This window comes from Gavialis gangeticus, unplaced genomic scaffold (genome assembly GCF_001723915.1).
Source record: "Gavialis gangeticus isolate Ggan-Ray unplaced genomic scaffold, GavGan_comp1, whole genome shotgun sequence".
NCBI lineage: Eukaryota > Metazoa > Chordata > Crocodylia > Gavialidae > Gavialis > Gavialis gangeticus.
The window spans coordinates 35,847,879-35,865,747 of NW_017729004.1; the positions used below are offsets into that span (position 1 = coordinate 35,847,879).

Consider the following 17,869-nt stretch of genomic DNA (forward strand, 5'->3'; position numbering starts at 1 on the left):
GGCAAGCCATGTTCAAAGACCTCATAGGAAGTGGTATCACATCAGGAAGTGATGTCACGTGACCTTTGACACCAATGAAGTTGCAGGAAGTGACAATGAAATGGGTCTGGGAATGTGCCTAGGGAAGTTGTGGTTTTCAGAAAGTATGTATGCTTGGTATGGCTTAGGAACAGGACATCATTTTTCTGTGCAGGGGGTTGGACTAGATTAGAGCTGCCCAGCTGACTACCTGCAGGCCACTTGTGGCCCACAAAGGGCCAGGATGTCACCTACAGTCTACATGGGGTCTGTAAGCAGTTAATATATAGGGCATGGGCCTGGGCAGCCACCTCTCCCACTGCTGTGCAAGGGGGAAAGGCCTAGGGGGGGGGACTAGTCCATGTCCTGCTAATGTAGCCTGCATGGCTGAGGATGGGGGTCTGCATGCTGCTGGAACAGCCTGTGCAGTGAGGGGGTCCTGGGGCCCACCCCCACAGTGTGCAGCCTGTGCAACACATGCTGGTGTCATCTGGAGCCCACAGCCTCACCAGGTCTGAACAGCCCTGAACTAGCTTATCCTTGAGATCTCTTCCACATCTCTGCAGTATATGCCTACAATTTCTATTTAATTAACCACAATGACCGTAATCAAGTTAATAAAGGACACTTGCACACACTTTATGTTGGCAGAAATGGACAGCCCAAACTTCCCCTTATGGCTCCAGCTGCATTCATCCTTGAAAACAAGCATGTTGTGCTAAATCAAGGACATCCCTTGGTGTTACACTCAGGTATTTAACTTTACTGGGGTCTTAATTTTAGAAGAAAACAGTTAACCAGTAACAGGAAGTAACATGGTCATTGTGGTTAATTAAATAGAAATTATAGGCATATACTGAAGAGATGTGGAAGAGATCTAAAGGATAAGCTAGTCCAGGGCTGTTCAGATCTGGTGAGGCCGTGGGCCCCAGATGACATCAGCATGTGTTGCACAGGCTACATGCTGTGAGGACCCCCTCACTGCACGGGTTGCTCCAGCAGCATGCAGACCCCCATCCTCAGCCATGCAGGCTACATTAGCAGGACCTGAACCGCCAAAGAGGCGGCTGGACAGAGTGCCTCTGGGCTGGGCTCCTCCTGCCTCCCGCCCTGCCTGGCTCTAGCAACCATGCACCCCACAGACCTGGCCCGGCCCCAAGGCGCCCCCAGCTCCGCATGGGAACTTACCCGGTGCCTCTGTCCACCACGCATGCGGGCAGGGTGCAGGCCATGCTGCTGCTCCCCTGGCCGCGAGCCAGGGGCAAGGGGCAGAGCCAGAGGAGAAGCTGCAGGCGCTGTCCCTAGCTCGTCCAGTCAGGTGCGGCTGGGGCAGCCCCGTGCCACGCAGCCCTCAGGGCAATGGCAGCGGGACCCAGCTCATGTGATAAGCCTGGCCCCGCGGGGGTAAGCAGCTCCCCTCCTCTTGCTGCCAGCTGGGGCCTGTGGGCCAGCCCTACCTGCTTCGCCTCGCTGCTGCCCCACCACCGCCACTGTGGAGCATGGAGCAGGCACCAGGACTCCTTGCCTGCCCTGAGCAAGGGACCTTGGGCCAAATAAAATGGCTTGGTGGGCTGCATGGTGGCCCACGGGCTGTATGTTGGACAAGTCTGGTCTACACGTATGTTTTCTGCAGGGTTGACTAATTAGTTCTGCAGTATAGCATCACAGTTTGCCAGGGCCAGTCTACAATTTTTTGGGGCCCCCTGCAAGAAATAGTTTTGAGGCCCCTGCCCCGAAGAAGGCGGTGGCAAGGGAAGTGGGGGGTGGCAAGCAGCTGGATGCAGGGGGCCCCTTAGCTGCAGGGCCCCCTACAGCCGCAGGTTTCGGAGTATAACACAGGCCAGCCATGCAGTCTGCATGTGTGCTGGTATTAAGGTGCAGTAAATTAATAAACTCTGCCATAATGGAGTAGTTACATGAGCTGCAGTGCACATGTAGGCTGTGACAGGAGCTGGCTGGAACACAACAGTGGTACAGTGCAGGGGCTGCCTGCCGGCTAGTCCGATACTAGCACCCTTGTGTCCCAGCCAGCTTCTCTGCCACCCAGTGCTGTCAGCCGGAGCCTAGGGCTGATTCCCCAGGTCAGCTACTCCACCCTGGCTTGAATTGTTTTGGTCCCAGGTACACATGTAAACACTGCACCCAGAAAAAGTCTTGTCCAGATTAATTGCACATGGAGATGCACCCACTGTGCTCTATACTGCTCCCACTACGCTGATACAGGGGCCTCAGCTAGCTACTTTACAGTTACCTCAGACATGTCTATACTAACACTACATCTACTTTGTGACTATAGGTAAACAGACATTGAATCAATTTTTTTGTATTATTAAACAGGTTTTTTTTGTAAAAAATATTGGGGGGGAGGATTGGGAAATACTAATGAATGTCTTTTTTGTTATTATTTTTGTCAAAACTTCTCATGGAAAAAAACAACCCAACTCTGGTGCCCAATACATGCAAAGCAACCAATCAGTATGGCATGACACTATGACCTCACTTTTACAGAGATAGCTCTGTTCCCACAGGCTAAACATAAGTTTGAGAATTGAGAGATCTTCTTGTATTACTAGTTCTGTCTCTGACTCTCTGTGGCCTTGAAGAATCACTCAGCTTCTCTATGCTTCAGTTATTCTGTCTACAAACTGGAGATAAATGTTGTTTACCTGCTTTTGCAAAATGCTTTGGATGACATGAATGAAAAGTACTCGGATACTATTGTAATGAAGCCTATATACCTAGCTAGAATCCACAGACATGCCAAGTGTTATTCCTGCTTCTACTGCTTTTAAGAACAGTACTTCCAAGGATGATGTCATATTAGATATGGCAGTGGGTCAAAGATGAGTAAAATAAATGCCAGTAGAATATTAGGATTGGCAAAAATTTCAAAAACTTCATGCTGGCAAGAGTAAAATGCTGCTGACTTGCAGATGGCAACAAAATGCTACAGCCAACATTCTGTGAGCCAGCACCCACTGTTCACCCTGGGTAATTTAGAAACATTCATAACATTCTCAGTTTAGTACTTATTCCATCCAGCATTTGGTTCAGTAAGACTTTAAAGTCAACCCAATACAATAAAGGATATTTTCCAGCACATATTTTGCAACAAAGAAAAGAATAGTGGAATACATTTTTCCCAAACCATTTAACATTCTCCAGGGAGATATGATTTCCTTTCAAAGTGAACTACATTTCAATCCACAGGACATTTTTATTATCCATTTTGAATGAAGTAATTGACTCTTTTGGAAGCAGCTGCCTCATTGTCTCAACATCAATTAGCCACTGAAATATTGTAAGGTAAAGTGAGAACCTGACAAGACATAGGTGAATTCCCTCTAGTCGCTTTAAATAAAATCCTCTTGCTTTACTCAATTATTTGAGTCTACCAAAGCACAGTATCAATATATTTTAATGTGTAACAACCCAGTGGCTATATCAGATTTCAGGAAGTACAGAAATATATCTCTGTGCTAATGAGACGCACAACATTTCTATCCTGGGTAGATACATATTGAAACGCTGCACACAGCTGACAGGGAACATGCTGTACATCATGTTTGTGTAAGCATCTTCTGCCAACAGTTATGGTAATTTTCATTAGACAACAAATGGGATGAGGCCTTTATCCAAATGGAGCACCCTTAAGTCTCACTGAAGCTCATAGACAGAGGATGACCAGTTCATTAAGTCTGAAAATATTCCCTAGTATAGTTCTTGAAGCATTTTGGACCATCACGGAAGAGTATCCTGCTGATGTTGTAGGGATGGATAGGGGTGGGCTTGGGTTAGATGACATCAACTGTGATGACAGCACAGGTGAGCAGATGGGAGGTAAAGTCTTTGTTGTACAGCAGCCGGATACACTGGAGGTATTTTTTGTCACTGGACCACTGCAAAGCATCCATCACCACATGCCAGAGAATCTGACCCAGAATGTGCACCCTAATTTAGATTCCTCCTGTCTCCGGTTCCAAGAGGAGAATCTACAGGACAGTAGTTTGGGAAAGTTTGCCATTAATAACTAGCTAGGTTATTGCTTGATGCTTTTCCATTCATTCCTTTTTTGTAAGAGAAAAATTAATAGCCCATGATCCTCTGTGCAAAACCAATATAATCAACACCATGTTTGAGAGATTAAATTGCTTTCTTATCAAGAAAGGCCAGGAAAAATCTATTTACAAACTTGATAAAAATTTCAACAACAAAAGCGGTACACTTGTTATAAAGATTGGAAGGAAGGGGGCATAGATTAATCATTACTGCAAATGTGACTGACTTGCCAGTATTATGATGTGACATGATCGTTACAGAATGAATATTGCAGAATGACATCTGACTAGTAGCTTACCATACAGTAGCATTTCAGTACTCTATTCAAAGGAGGAGGGGAGAGAGAAAAAACAAACACGCAGAGTTTCACAAAGTAAATGATGACCTTTTAATTAAAACAATATGAGCGTGGTTTCAGATGCACTGGATACCCTGCCTTATTTGAACCCAAATCACTTGAAGGTCCTACACTGCATCAGCCAATAGGAAGAAAGGGATGTAATAGGCATGAGGAAAAATGTGGGGGACCACAACCAGGGTCTGCCAGCCTCTGCTGCTCACCTGCTCACAGGCTGAGCACCCCCTGACAGGGGCTGCTGCGCCCTGGTCACACAGACCCCGGCTGGAGCTCCCTCAGGGAGAGAGGGTGAAATAAACCCTGTCTCTGTGCCTTTAGCCTCAGGGGGCCATGCCTGCCCCTGCTGCTGCAGAGGCAGGGTGGAGTGGGAATCCTGACAGGGGAAGCAGTCCCAATGGTGTCCCAGGGAGCACAAACCTGGTGGGGGGTGCTGCAGGCAGGACTGGGGTGGGCAGAGCTGCCATAGCCTGTGTAGGATGGATGGCAGCACCAGGGCTGGCTACAGGGGCTAAGGCTAATTTTGAGGTGGCCATAACCCCTCAAACCCCCTAGTGCTGGCACCACTTAGCCCCTCCATAGCCACCCCTCTCAGCCCTGCCACTGCCACTGCCACTCACTCTGGCTTAGCCCCGTAGTCCCAGCTGGTGGCAAGGTGGGCAGATGGTGGGGCCAAGCTGGGCTGGGGGGGCAGGGCCCTTCCCATCTGGCTACAGCTCAGGCTGCGGCCGTAGGAGCTGTGCACCCAATTTGCTCCAACTCCTTGCACCCAGGCTGGGTCCAGCTAGAAAGGACTCTGCCCCCACGGCCTGGTCTAGCCTGGCCTGACCCTGCCTTCCACTTGCCTCGCCTGGGGCTGGAGCTGGGGCTGGACCTGTGGAGCTGAGCCGGGCTGGCCCATTGGTGCTGCCAAGGGCAGGCATGGAGGGACCAAGCTGTGAGGACAGGGCCCTTTTCAGCTGGCTGCGGAACAGGCTGGGGCTGTGGGAGCTGTGCGCCCGGTTCACTCCCGGCTCCCTATGCCACAGGGTGGCAGGGGGCTCTGTGCGGCACTTCTTCAGTGGCTTCATGACAGCCAGGCCTGGCCTGGATGTGAGGAGCCAGGACTAATCTGGGCACACAGCTCCCATGGGCCCAGCCCAAGCTGCATCCAGCTGGGAAGGGCCCTGTCCCTGAAGCCCAGCTTGGCCCAATCCAGTTGTATCCCTGGGGCAAGGGCTGCAGTGCTGAGCCAGGCTGGCCAATGGGCACTGTTGAGGGTAGGCATGGAGGGGGTCAGGGCTCTTCCCAGCTGGCAGTGGCTCAGGCTGGGGCCACAGGAGCTATGCACCTGGAATACTCCCAGCTCCCTGCACGCAGGTTGTCAGGGAGCCACTGCAGTGGCCAGAGCTCTCCCCTTTCTCCTCCTCCCCCACCGTGGGGTGGGGGAGTGTGGTCTGTGTGGCGCTGCCTCAGCGGTTCTGTGGCAGTTGGGCCTGCCTTGAGGGTCAGGAGCCAGGAGCAATCCAGGCACACAGCTCCCATGGCCCCAGCCCAAGCTGCAGCTGGCTGGAAAGGGCCCTGCCCCTGTGGCCCAGCCTAGGCTGGCCCCTCCACACCCACCCTCCAAGTGCCCGTGAGCCAGCCTGGCTGAGCCCTGCAACCTCAGCCCCAGGCAAAGCAGGCGGATGGCTGGGCCAGGCCAGGCTGGGCCAAGCCGTGGGGGCAGGGCCCTTCTCTGCCAGAGGTGAGGCTCAGGCTGGGGCCACAGGAACTGTGCACCCAGATTGCTCCTACCTCCCCACGCCCTGGTCAGGCCAGGCTGTCATGGAGGGCTGTATCCCTCCTTCTCCTCTCCTGCCACGCGGTTGTGGGGAGCTCTGTGTGGCGCTACCTCAGGGCTCAGGTCTGGAGGAGCACAGCACTGGGCCCTCTGTAGGGCACAGGGGTGAAAACTGGCCACTGTTGGGCAGGGGGGGAAAACTCTGTGTTTCTGGATCCCTTTGCCCAAGCCAAGCTGGGCTGTCAGGCAGCCACTTCCTCCTCCTCCCCCACCATGGGCCAGAAGGAGCAAGGGGTCTGACCATGCCTCCATTCTCACTGCTTGACCCTTCAGTGCCAGGTGGGGGCTGGGGGCTGACTACACTCCCTCCCTCCCCGCTCCAAATAGCTTGGCAAAGGCTTCTTCCCCCTCCCCCTCCTGACGCAAACTGGCTGGGGTCCCTGCAGCCCAGGGTGGGGGTTTAAGCCCACCACAATCATACTAAGGCCTGCCAGGGCCTGACCATGCCCCCTCTCTCAGCTCAGCTTCCTCTAGCCACTGTGGCTGGGAAGGGAGGGCTCACTCTAGTGCCCTCTGGCTTCTGGCCTAATCCACTGCAAGTATATGCCTCCATTTCCAGAAGCAAAAGTGAATGTCTATTCACTTGCTAATTGGTTCAATCTATGTGGTTTACACTAACCTTAAAAGATTGAATCAATATCGGTGTGGGCTTTTTGAATGTCTGTCCCTAGCCAGGAAGTTCTGAACGATCATGTAATATGGGTTCAGGTTGCAGTTGCTTCCTAGTAGGTATGTATGCTGGGTTCCTTCATTGAGAGACTGGCATGCACAGTTGCAAATGCTTACACCATGCAAAGTCTAACCTGCGAGCCCGATCATGTACTGAGCTGGAGGGTTCAATATTGCAAAGGGCTGACAACAACATAGCTTCTCTACATTATCTTAAAGGACACAAATTTCAACAAACCAAACAAACATGCTCCCTTTACCCAACTAGTCCCATCTCAACGCTACATCTACCAAGTGTCTCAGATACCACAGCCATGGGTACATCTAGAAGGCTCAAAGATGATAGAATAAGTCTCCATTTGTTGATTTTCTACTGCTACTGACTTAGTCAAGAATGGGACAGGGTGCTCTTTCTCCACCTTAAATCATAATGGTTAGTGAGACTTTGATCTTCTTCCTCACTATCCTGATAGTCTGTTTGTCTCTAGCTGTCCAAAGTACCATACAAGACAAAAGCCTCATGTTTCAGTGAGTATTTTCACCATCTAATCTCATTACAGAGCCTGTTCATTTTGTAACCAGTTATTTCATTCTATGATCCTTCAAACATGATCTGATTTGTTTTATAATGTGTGCTTGATACAAAAACAGTAAAGCTCCTGAATGGTTAACTTGAAATCAGAGCATCTCTGATCTTTTATAAATAATGCTCAGCATCTTTTTGGATGAAAATCAGGGTCTCACATCTATTCTCTGGAGGGTTCCCAACCCCCTACTTTTTGCTTCCGCTTCTGCAAACTTCCTGTAGACATATCTAATGTGCCTTTCAACCAATAGCCAGCAGCTCTGCTGGACTGCTGGAAAGATGATAGTTTGTTCTAAATGGATTTGGGCCTAAAAAATTGAACTAAAGGAGATGATGAACATCAGACATCACAATGCGATTCACATACCGCCTCCAAATTCTCCATAAGGCCATAACCATGTATAGTTAGTCCTTTCCTTACCATTGCTAGAATGAACCTCATAATCTGAGTAACAACTGAGATGACACAGCTGTTTTTCAGTTTACACTGTAAAAGTGGTCTTTAGGCAGTTGCATTTGTCTCAAAACTTCTGGTTTGCATATCACAACAGCACAGGGAATGATATCAGTAAGAAGATTAGCCTGAAAGAAAAAGCTCTGTGAAAAGGTCCACAGTTTTCCAAGCCATGAGAAAAGTGAAATTATATATTAAATAAGCCAGGTAGTAACAATGTAGTGTTTGAAGCCACATCTTTATAGTTCCAGTAGAGAACACACTAGTACAGGGGTAGCCACCCTGTGGCACGGTTGTGTGCAAGATTTGTGGCAGATGGGCTGGGGGAGGGGTGAACAGGTCACACAGTAGCAGATAGGGCAGGAAACAGAAAGCAGAGCAGCAGATGGGGCAGGAAGCAGAAAGCACAGCAGAAAGTAGAATATCTGATCACATGAGGGAAGGGGATCAGAGTGGCACTGTGGGCAGGACACCCAGGGCAGGTGCCGGGGTAATCTGTGGCATACCTGCCAAAAAGGTTGGCCACCACTGCCCTAACAGATATTACCTAACAAAAGGCATTAAATCTGAGTGGGGGAAATTCTGGTTCCCTTGAAGCCAACAGGAGTTTTGCCATTGACTCTACTGGAGCTAGAATTTCACACTTAATATCCACTGTATTTTAAAAGTATTTAAAAATAAATTGAGCATTTACTCTTCAGTAGGCCAAACCTGAAATAAAAACCTGTGCAGAACAGAAGGCTGCCCACGGAAGGTTTTCTAACAGAGTGAGAATGCCGCATCTCCTGGTCCCATTTCTACCAGTGTAATTACAGCGTGTTGGAGCAGCCTCACTGCACATGTATGGGCACCCCAGGTTTCTGGATGAGAGTTGGCCATAAACATGACAGAAAAATTTAATGAAATGGTGTTTTTATACCCATAACATTTATGAATCCTACAACTAGTCTGTTCAGGTTATTATTATGGCAGTAACAGCCACAGTAGCCCCAACCAGGGCCCAGGGCCCCACTGTAATAGTACTATGCAAACACAGGAAAAAAGATGGTCCCTACTCTGAGCTGCTTACAATCTAAGCATACAGGCACCCCGGGCCGTCCCTAGGGGGGTGGATCAGGGAAGCCGCCCCAGGCCCCGCACTTTGGGGGGCCCCGCAGAGCTAGGCAGAGAGGCCGCGGCTGCATATCGCGCCCGTCCGCCTGGCGGGTTGGACAGCTCTTTGCCTGTTCCGGCCGGGAGTTCCAGCCGCCACCCGTCCCACTGTGTCCAATGTGCCGGGGCTTTCACTCCCCAGCATAAGAGTGCCACGGGATGGGAAGAGGGAGGTGGGCCCCACACAGGCCGCTTTGCCCCGGGCCCCACACCCTGCTGGGATCATCTCTGCAGGCACTTATATAATCCACATATTAGTTAACTAAAATAGTTGAGGAAATATTTTGGGGGTCTAACTATACTATAGAGCCATGCTGCACCACGCCACCTTTCACCAAGCCCTACCAGGCCCTGTCAACAACAGTTCACAGAAATGCAAATAGTACTGTAGGCTGAATTTTTCCAAATATTACAAACACGTAAGGGGAAAAGCCTCAGTTAATGGAAGCATACAGTAGAGCCCTATGGGATGTTGAAGGGAGTTTATATAAATTTTACTACTGCTCACTAAAGGGCAAACAATTTAATACTTTGCTCTTTGGCATTTCCTTAGTCTTTGGACTTCTTTTTAATTTGTACCTGAGGACTTAGATTAGCTGGGAAGGGTCATGATAGAAATTCCTATTTCTACTTTTTCTCTTTATGTTTCCTTTTGGTCAGCCTACACAAACCCAAGTGGATTGCTTGAAGGAAGAGGGAAAAGAATGGCCTTTTAATTTAAATTCTCTCCTTGAGGGATCTGACTGCAGCTAAATGTGTTTGGCATTAGCCTCTATTTTTCACTTTTAACCAGAGGGAGTGAGAGAATAACAGCACAGTCACCCGTTTCTAATTCTACTCATGAACTCTCAGACTAACAAAGATGATGGAAAAGGAACACACACAAGAAAAGTTGAGTCACAGAATACAAGATTTGTTCTTCAACCCAAGAATTCTTTTGGGAAAAGATGGAGAAAACAGGTAGTGTTTTTCATGCAAGCCTGCATATTCATCCAAGCTTGTATCAATATGCAAGCCTGGATTCTCTGTTAGCCAAGTTTATGCGCCCCAAAACAGAGTAAAAATAATGTTACTGAGACTGCAAAGTCAAGTCATTCAGTGCACAGAACAGAACCTTTGTGGGGATGAACCGTCACGTGGTGAAGGACTCTGTTGCATATAGGTCCCTTTTTTCATTTGCTACTGAAGTTCCAAGGCGTGTAAATGAGACGGAGGATTTCAGGAAAAGGAAGGAAGATCTGGCAACCAAAATACATGTGTGATACCCTGAACAACTGGATTTTACATTCTATTCCTGCTTCTGCCATAGCATGTCTGTTTAAGTGTAGTCGAGTTACTTCGGATTTTCCTACACAGCCAAACGCAGGTGTGATTGGAGAGTAGGGAGGCAGACTAGTTTTAATGTAACTAGCACTGGTAACACTTGTGGTGAGGATACGATGGCATGGATTTAAGGGTAGGTTTGCAACACACATAGTCACCTAGACACACTGGCAAAGTAGTGCATACCATGCTGAAGCTGAGTGTACCGTATCTTCACTACTTCTGTTATCGAGGTACGGATAGCGTGGGTATGTCTGCCTACAATATTCACACCTTCATTCAACATGTTGATCCACCCCTAAAACAAATTTTCAGAGGGAGCCAGTCATTAAATGTATGTCACTAAGGCTAGGAACAGACATTGTATTTCTCCTTGGACAAGTTGTGCTTGTGTTTGTCCCAGAACAGAAATATTCCAGGACTGGCATGTACACACATGTCCTTCTAATCAGGGTTTAGTGAATGGTTGAATGAACTGCTGCTTCTCTGCCATTGATTCAACTGTGAAATCCCAAGACAACTATTCAGATGTTCTTTATGATGTCCCACAATAAACTGTCAGTACTTCTTACCCTGTGAACCATTTTAGGATTTACGCAGGGACAATGGTCTTAGATGGCTGAACTAGTGCACCTTGCGCTGGGATAAAATAGTTTATTCCAGGATGAATATGATGCCAGTTTGTAGACTTAAAATCATTTTATTGGTGTATTTGACCCTGGATTCTGATTTGCAGAAGTTGTAAACACATAGAACTACAACTGAAGTCAATAGGAGCTGTGCTTTGAATAAATGGAGTATTGTATGACAATGAGGACACTGAAAAACGAGGTTCTGGACATCTCAAAATTGCTCAGTTTAATAGTATACTTAGTAGACAAAATTAGGAGATATTTCTGAACTTAATCTGTGCTTTAGTTCCCCATCTCTGAACTGGGGATAACACCCATTAATCTAGTAGGGTGATTCATTTCATGTTTGGAACAGGACCGATCCAAAAGGAAGTGTTTCATTTCATTTCCAGGAAAGGTGGGTCTTCCCTTTCTTAAAAAGATAATTCAATAATTCTAGCCATTCAGACTTGATATATTGTTTTGAAATTTAAAAAATACTTAGTTTAAAAAATGCCATATTTATCCATTATTTCCACCTGAAACTATTCTCTGAATTTAGCAAATATTTGCAAATACCTTCCAAGTGTACCCTATCACAGCATTTTCAACAAATAAATCATCAGGAAAAAAAAATCATTGCAACTCTGGTGCATTTTCTAGTGGCTGGGGAGGTGGGGGGTGTTGTTTGTTTGGTTGGCTGTTTGAAGAGAACTGGAAAACCAAATTCCATTATGTGGCATAACCATTCAGGTCATGATCAAAATTAAAAACTTCAGAGCCTACAGACCTCTGTTATTTGAGTTAATGGAGTAAATGATATTGATTCTCCATATGTTGTGGGATGGGACGGTGCCAGAGGATTTCATAAATATTTGCTGTCACTAGTTGGGACTCTCCATTCCAGTTCCAGTGTCTTCAGTTAGCCAGTCCTTGCTCCACTCCTCTGAAATCTCATTCCAAACTATATCTTGATACTAATACTTGCTAGGAATGATCTTCCCATCTCAGCCTCCTCCCCCTAACAATTGCCTCTTGCCCCACCACATATGTGTATGTGTTCCTCATCAGATCTGTCCAGTAGTGTAACTAGGGCAGACCGAGCAGTGCACCCACTCTGGGTGCTGACTATGAAGGGGTGTCAGGATCCCTGCCACTGCCACTCTACCCCCAGGAAAGGAGTCTTTTCTGTGGCAAGGGAAGCCCTACACTGCTCCAGCCCGCCACAAACTACGAAGTGCAGCACCACAGCAAACAGCGCATCTGGAGGACAGGTGGACTAAGCAGAATACTGCTCTCCCTACACCCACTCTGATCTATTATGGTTGGCATACCTTAACCATCTCCCTCTCCCCACTCTGCCCCCTGGACCCAGTTGTTCAGTAAGCTCCCTACACCACTCGATCTGTCTTCTTGTAAGCCAGAGGCCTATCTTAAAGGATTAATGCCACAGCACAGTTCAGTTTCAACCTCTGACTCATAATGTATTGGTTACAATGCAAAACATAAGTAAAATACCAAAATAAAAGCCTTCATTTTCCCTACAGTTCTTCAGCACACCAGAGGTACTGGTTGGCTTTTATGAGGTTCAGACTCAGCTGTCACCTAATCCCTGGTCTCATCAGGAAGGCAAGTGACTTGCCCTGTGACACTTTCTCCTACCCTTCACTGTAGGGCACAAGCGCCAGAGCATGGCACCTGGAGGCATTTTGCTTGGCTCAAGTGCCTTGGGGCAGACAACAGGGAAGGGGCCAAGGCTACATTGCCAAAACAAGGATCAGGCCCCTTGCAGCTCCCCTGCCATCCACCCCTGCATGCCAACATCTTACAAGTTGCAGTTGTGGGTATTTTTGGCACTCTGCCCAAAAAAATTGCTGAACCCTGCTCTATGGGTTTTGAGTCCCAGCCTCCTTAACCAGATAATCTAAATTTTACTCAATGAAACTCTTATTCCTAGTTCCCCTCTTGTGCTACTGCCTTCTCTTCAGCCTTCAGTCCCACTGTCCCCCCTAAAGCTTTTTGTCCCAGATTGCTTTCTTGGTTTCTATTTCAGGTCTTTCTCCTGCCCTTTACATTTTTTATTCCATTTCTAGGCTGCCTTCACCTAGCAGAATAGGGGGAAAATGAGAACTTGAGAGAGCATCTCTCCACTTCCAGTTCTGAATCTCTGTATCTCTCTGCAGCCCAGAGATAAAGGCCGAATTTCAGTTCCCTTCTTCAGGTCCTAAAGGTTCTCGAAACACCACTTTGCGTTTTTTAAACATGACATGAAAAAATAATGTATTTTCCTCTAGCTGTTTCTCAGAAAAAACAGCCATTTGGGTACTTAAAAAAAGGGGGAGGGGGGGAGGAGCAAAATCTGTCTGAGGCAAAAAAAAAAAATCCATCATGAAAAATTTGCAACCTCTGCATACAACTGCAGAAACCAGTCTTGCAAACATTAACTACAACCCCAGGTGCATATTACAGTTTTTGATCTATGGCAGTATTTGGCCTCTCCACTCATAGTCTCTCTAATAGCCTTGTGAGGGGCTTTATCAAAGGCTTTTGAAGTTCAAATGTATTGTTTCAATCAGTTCTTTTATTCACTGTGTTATTGGCAGATGCAAAGAATTCTAATAGATTATTGAGACAGGATTAATTTACCATTTAATCCTAATGGTCATACTCCCTATAGCTTAGATTTACTGAGGCGCTCTTAACTATGAGTTGACAACATTTTCTGTGCTGGTATCTCATATATATTTGCTTGGTACTCAAAATCATGGAGACAAGGACATTATAAATATCTAGACAGATTAATAATGTAGCACCAAAGAGGAACACAAGTCAGTTATTATTAATGCCAATATCAAATGCTATCTTGAGCAGCAGACAAGATCATTTCACTCTGCCTCAAGAAATTTAGAGATCAATGAAGCCCCACACATGGAGTGGCCAACCTGGCCTTAGAGTCAAAACATTTAAAAGTGCTAAATAATCTGAAAAATGCGCTATCTTTTCATTTTATTTTTAAATCAATGCTATTTCTCTCCTCTTTGACTTGGTAAAGAAAACGGACCTGTGGCCTTAGCGTGGGGCAGTCAATTTATGGTGACTGACCTTGGTGGAAATAATTACAGAGCACCTTACCCAGAGTCGAACTAGAGGGATAGAAGCTAAAATGAAAACCTAATATTGGAAAGAATTGATCAGTCTTCTTTCTCTCTGTCTCTGGAGCCTACTCAAAGCTCATTTATTGGAAAGATTGATGGCAAGGTAGAGACTGTGGGACTAGTACAGGCTCACTGTGCAATGCACTTAAATGATTAGGGAATATTGGACACCTTAGCTGGAGTCAGCTGTTTGTCCTTCAGTCTCAGAGTTGCAGAGTGCTGCCTGCCAGTTGTACATCAGAGCAGTTAAGCAGACCCTTAGATGAGCCATTTAGTATTGATGATAGTGCAGTAGTCCTGAGCTGATCAATAGCATCATTCCTTCTCTGCCTTGGCTAAGAGCTAAAGAGACTAGTTGGTGCATATGTGATGACTAGAATTTAATTATACATCAGATTGATTTTCAGTTAGAACACAAGGGAGCTGTTTGCCAGAATTTCAAATTGGTGAGCAAGTCCCTGTCTCCTGAACAACGCTTTCTTCTCCCCAGTTTCCTGCCCCACATGGAAAAGTGCACAAACTATCATCAACCCTTCATCTACGAATGAACAACTTGTATGCTGCTAGGCTATGGACAGACAGACTTTACACATACACCAATTTAAGTGATCAGAAACTGGTTTAAACCTGTAACAGAACAGACATTCAGTGCACATAAATCAGTTTGAAAACGGCTGAAACCAGTTTGAGATAAACCTGGTTGAAAGTAGTATCAGATTTAACTGATGTGGCTCAAACCGGTTTATGCAATGTCTGTCCCTGACCTTTTGCTGGTTGAAGACACCCCCAGCATACCAGCATGCTCTCCGGGCTGGGCAGGGCTCTCTACTCCACAGCAGAGCTGGCCCCCAGCACCATGCCAGCTCTGGAGGAGCTGCTGGGCTGTGCTGGGATCGGGACTGGGGCCTACTGTGCCTGCCCCTTCTCCAGCACCCGGTGTCATTGCCTGGGGCCAGCAGCCCCGCACCGCCTGGTGGGGCCCAGAGCCGGGGGCTGCACCACCAGGCCAGAGAGGACAGAGCCCTTGGGACCCGCATGCCTGCCCTGAGTCATCCACAGGAAGAGTCCAGTGCAGACTGGCAGCTCCTCCAGAGCTGGCATGGTGCCAGGGAGTGGGGGGGTGGGGGAGAGGGAAGTGGGCTCCTAATCTTTGCCCAGGGCAAGGGCCGGCTGCAGCTGGGCTCAGCCTCTGCTCCCTGTGTCCACACCTTGCTGCTGCCGTTTGGCTCCCTGGTGCTGCGCTACCTCTGGAGGAGCCACCAGGCTCTGATTGCCCCCATGACCTGGCCTGGCTGGGAACCCGTTCGGAGTTCGATGGTTCATTCAGAGGCATGGGCAGTCAGCTCCTGCCACTGTGTGCACTGTAGGGGAGCCAGAGGAAGGTGGGCATGTCCCCATTCCCTTGCCTCTCTTGCACCGCACCCCTGCACGAGCCTCTGGGCTCTGATTGCCCTACAACCTGGCCTGATTGGGGCTCCATTCACCACAGATGGGGTCCCAGCTGGGTTGTGTTGTGGGACAATCCGAGCCTGGCGGCTAGTCCAGGGTCCCATCTGCAGGCTGCTGACTAGCCAATCGCGTGCCACCAGAGGCGGGCACAAAACACTCCCACCCTGCCATTCAAACAGGTGGGGGTGGGGAAACGCTACAGTGTGCTATAAGTAAAAATGATTTTTATACTCTATACTATATAGTATTCAAGTCCCTAACCCTCTTTTCCCCATAAGCCTTTAGTTTTACCAACCGCGATTTTGCCAACCACAGGAACCTAACTCCCACAGTTGGCAAGGGAAACTTGTATTATCATGATCTCATATATTCTCCAACACAACAGTTTTGAATTCTGCAGCAAGACCCCATATTTCTTTGGAAAATACTGGATCTGTATTTATTTCCCATCAACCAAAGGCAGAGCAATAATTCCTAAAATTGAGCAAACGTACCACAAACTCATATAAGTAGTTATCCTACAAGTAGTCAGCAGCCTAACTGAGCACAAAGCCTTGTTGCATAGTCTGAAATTCATATTGGCTAAGTACAGACAGTTAGAAAGCCTAAGGCTGACTCGATTCAATCTTTGCAGGTTAGTTTAAGCTGCATAGATTGAACTGATAAGCAAGTGAACAGACATTTACTTTTGATTCTGGAAATGCAGCAACATGGCCAAAGTGGCCCAGGCCAGAAGCTGGGGGGCACTAGAGCACGCCTCCCTGCTCAGCTGGAGCAGACACCCTAGGCCAAGGCTAAGGCTAGTCGACCCACCATGCAAGGGGGAGTTTGCAAGGGAGGTACAATGCATCCTGAGATACTGGAGGACTGAGTTAACTTGAATCTGGAGGGGATCTGGAACAGAAGTCCAAGAAACTGATTTAACCAAAATCAGTTAAGTCTGATAATATATCCATCCAGGTTTATCTTAAACCAGGTTCTGTGTTAGGAATGTCTATATATGTGCCCAGGGGCACAATGAGATCGATAAGGGTGGGGGGGGTTTTGAGGGGGCAGGGGTTGTTTGTTTTTTGCCTTACTATGTACATCACAGGCTTCAGGAAAACTCAAGCAGATAAAACAGTGGGAGCATCTCTCTCAGCATTCCTGAGACCAACAGCTTATTATGTCACATCCATGACTTATAAGCATATTCTTATAAGCATGTTCTGAAAGCAACCCAGTGGCATTCATGTGCAGTCTGCAGAAACGGTCATATGTGGACACAACATTATGATGGGGATAGCTGAGCTATCCTATCTCCCTAATTTGCAAAAGAAAAATAGGCACATGCTGGCCTGACCATTTCACCATCCCCCAAAATTCAATCTGGAAGAAGTTTTGAAGTCTCAAGTAGATATTTAACACCTTTGGCACTATTCTTGTAGATTGTGTATCTGTAGAACACAGGACTGGAAATGAACTCCCCAGGTCACCAAGTCCAGTCCCCTGCAGTTGCAGATAGTCATCTAACAAACATTTGTCCAAAAAAGGGCCACAAGGACATCCACTTCCCCCCTTCTAGCCATCACGAGCCACAAAGCACCTGCTAACTAAAAACCCTACCTAGTGCCGCAGGAAGAAAGCAGAGCGGATAAAAGGGACCATCAATACAGTGGCAATGGCAAGGAATTTCTATGTAAAATATGGTCAGATGATCCTGGGAACTGGACCTTGCCTTACACTATGGATAAAGGAAAGCCTGTACCCACCTAGACAGTCTAACCCAAGAAAAAATCCTTCCTGACTCTCAATCTGGCATTCAGTTTACCCCAGAATATATGAGCTAGACCAGTGGTGCTCACTGTTTTGGCCCCAGAAGCTAGATCAGGCCCCACACTGCTCTGATGTCCTGGGATTGAGACTTGCGGCCCTGCTGGGCCACCACTGTTCAGCCCCACCTGGCCAACATCAATCCCCAGGGGCCCTGCACAACTTCTGCTCAGCCACAACATGCTATGATTAGGCCTCGCATTGCCCTCTGTGCCCCATCTAACATGCAGGGCCATGGCTCATGGGGCTCCCCACAGATGTCTCGGGAGCCTCGCAGGCCAGATAACATGGTGCTAGGGGACAGATCTGGCCCGTGGGCTACGAGATGATCACCCCTGACTTCACAGGTGACTTGTATGCGGGGCACGCGGGTAGAGGGCATGTGCCCCCCCCCCCCCCCCCCC

At 47.7% G+C, this 17,869-nt stretch overlaps 2 long non-coding RNA genes across 2 annotated transcripts in view; one reads left to right on the plus strand and one right to left on the minus strand.

Moving 5' to 3' along the window:
• LOC109291288 overlaps positions 1 to 8,774 on the plus strand; it is a 358,390-nt gene extending 349,616 nt beyond the window's left edge. The window contains exon 4 of the long non-coding RNA XR_002095802.1: positions 8,665 to 8,774. This is a non-coding gene — a long non-coding RNA (uncharacterized LOC109291288). The remainder of the gene's footprint in view (positions 1 to 8,664) is intronic.
• The window catches only part of LOC109291289, a 395,467-nt gene that overhangs the window by 73,227 nt on the left and 304,371 nt on the right, over positions 1 to 17,869 (minus strand). The gene's annotated exons all lie outside the window — the stretch shown is intronic.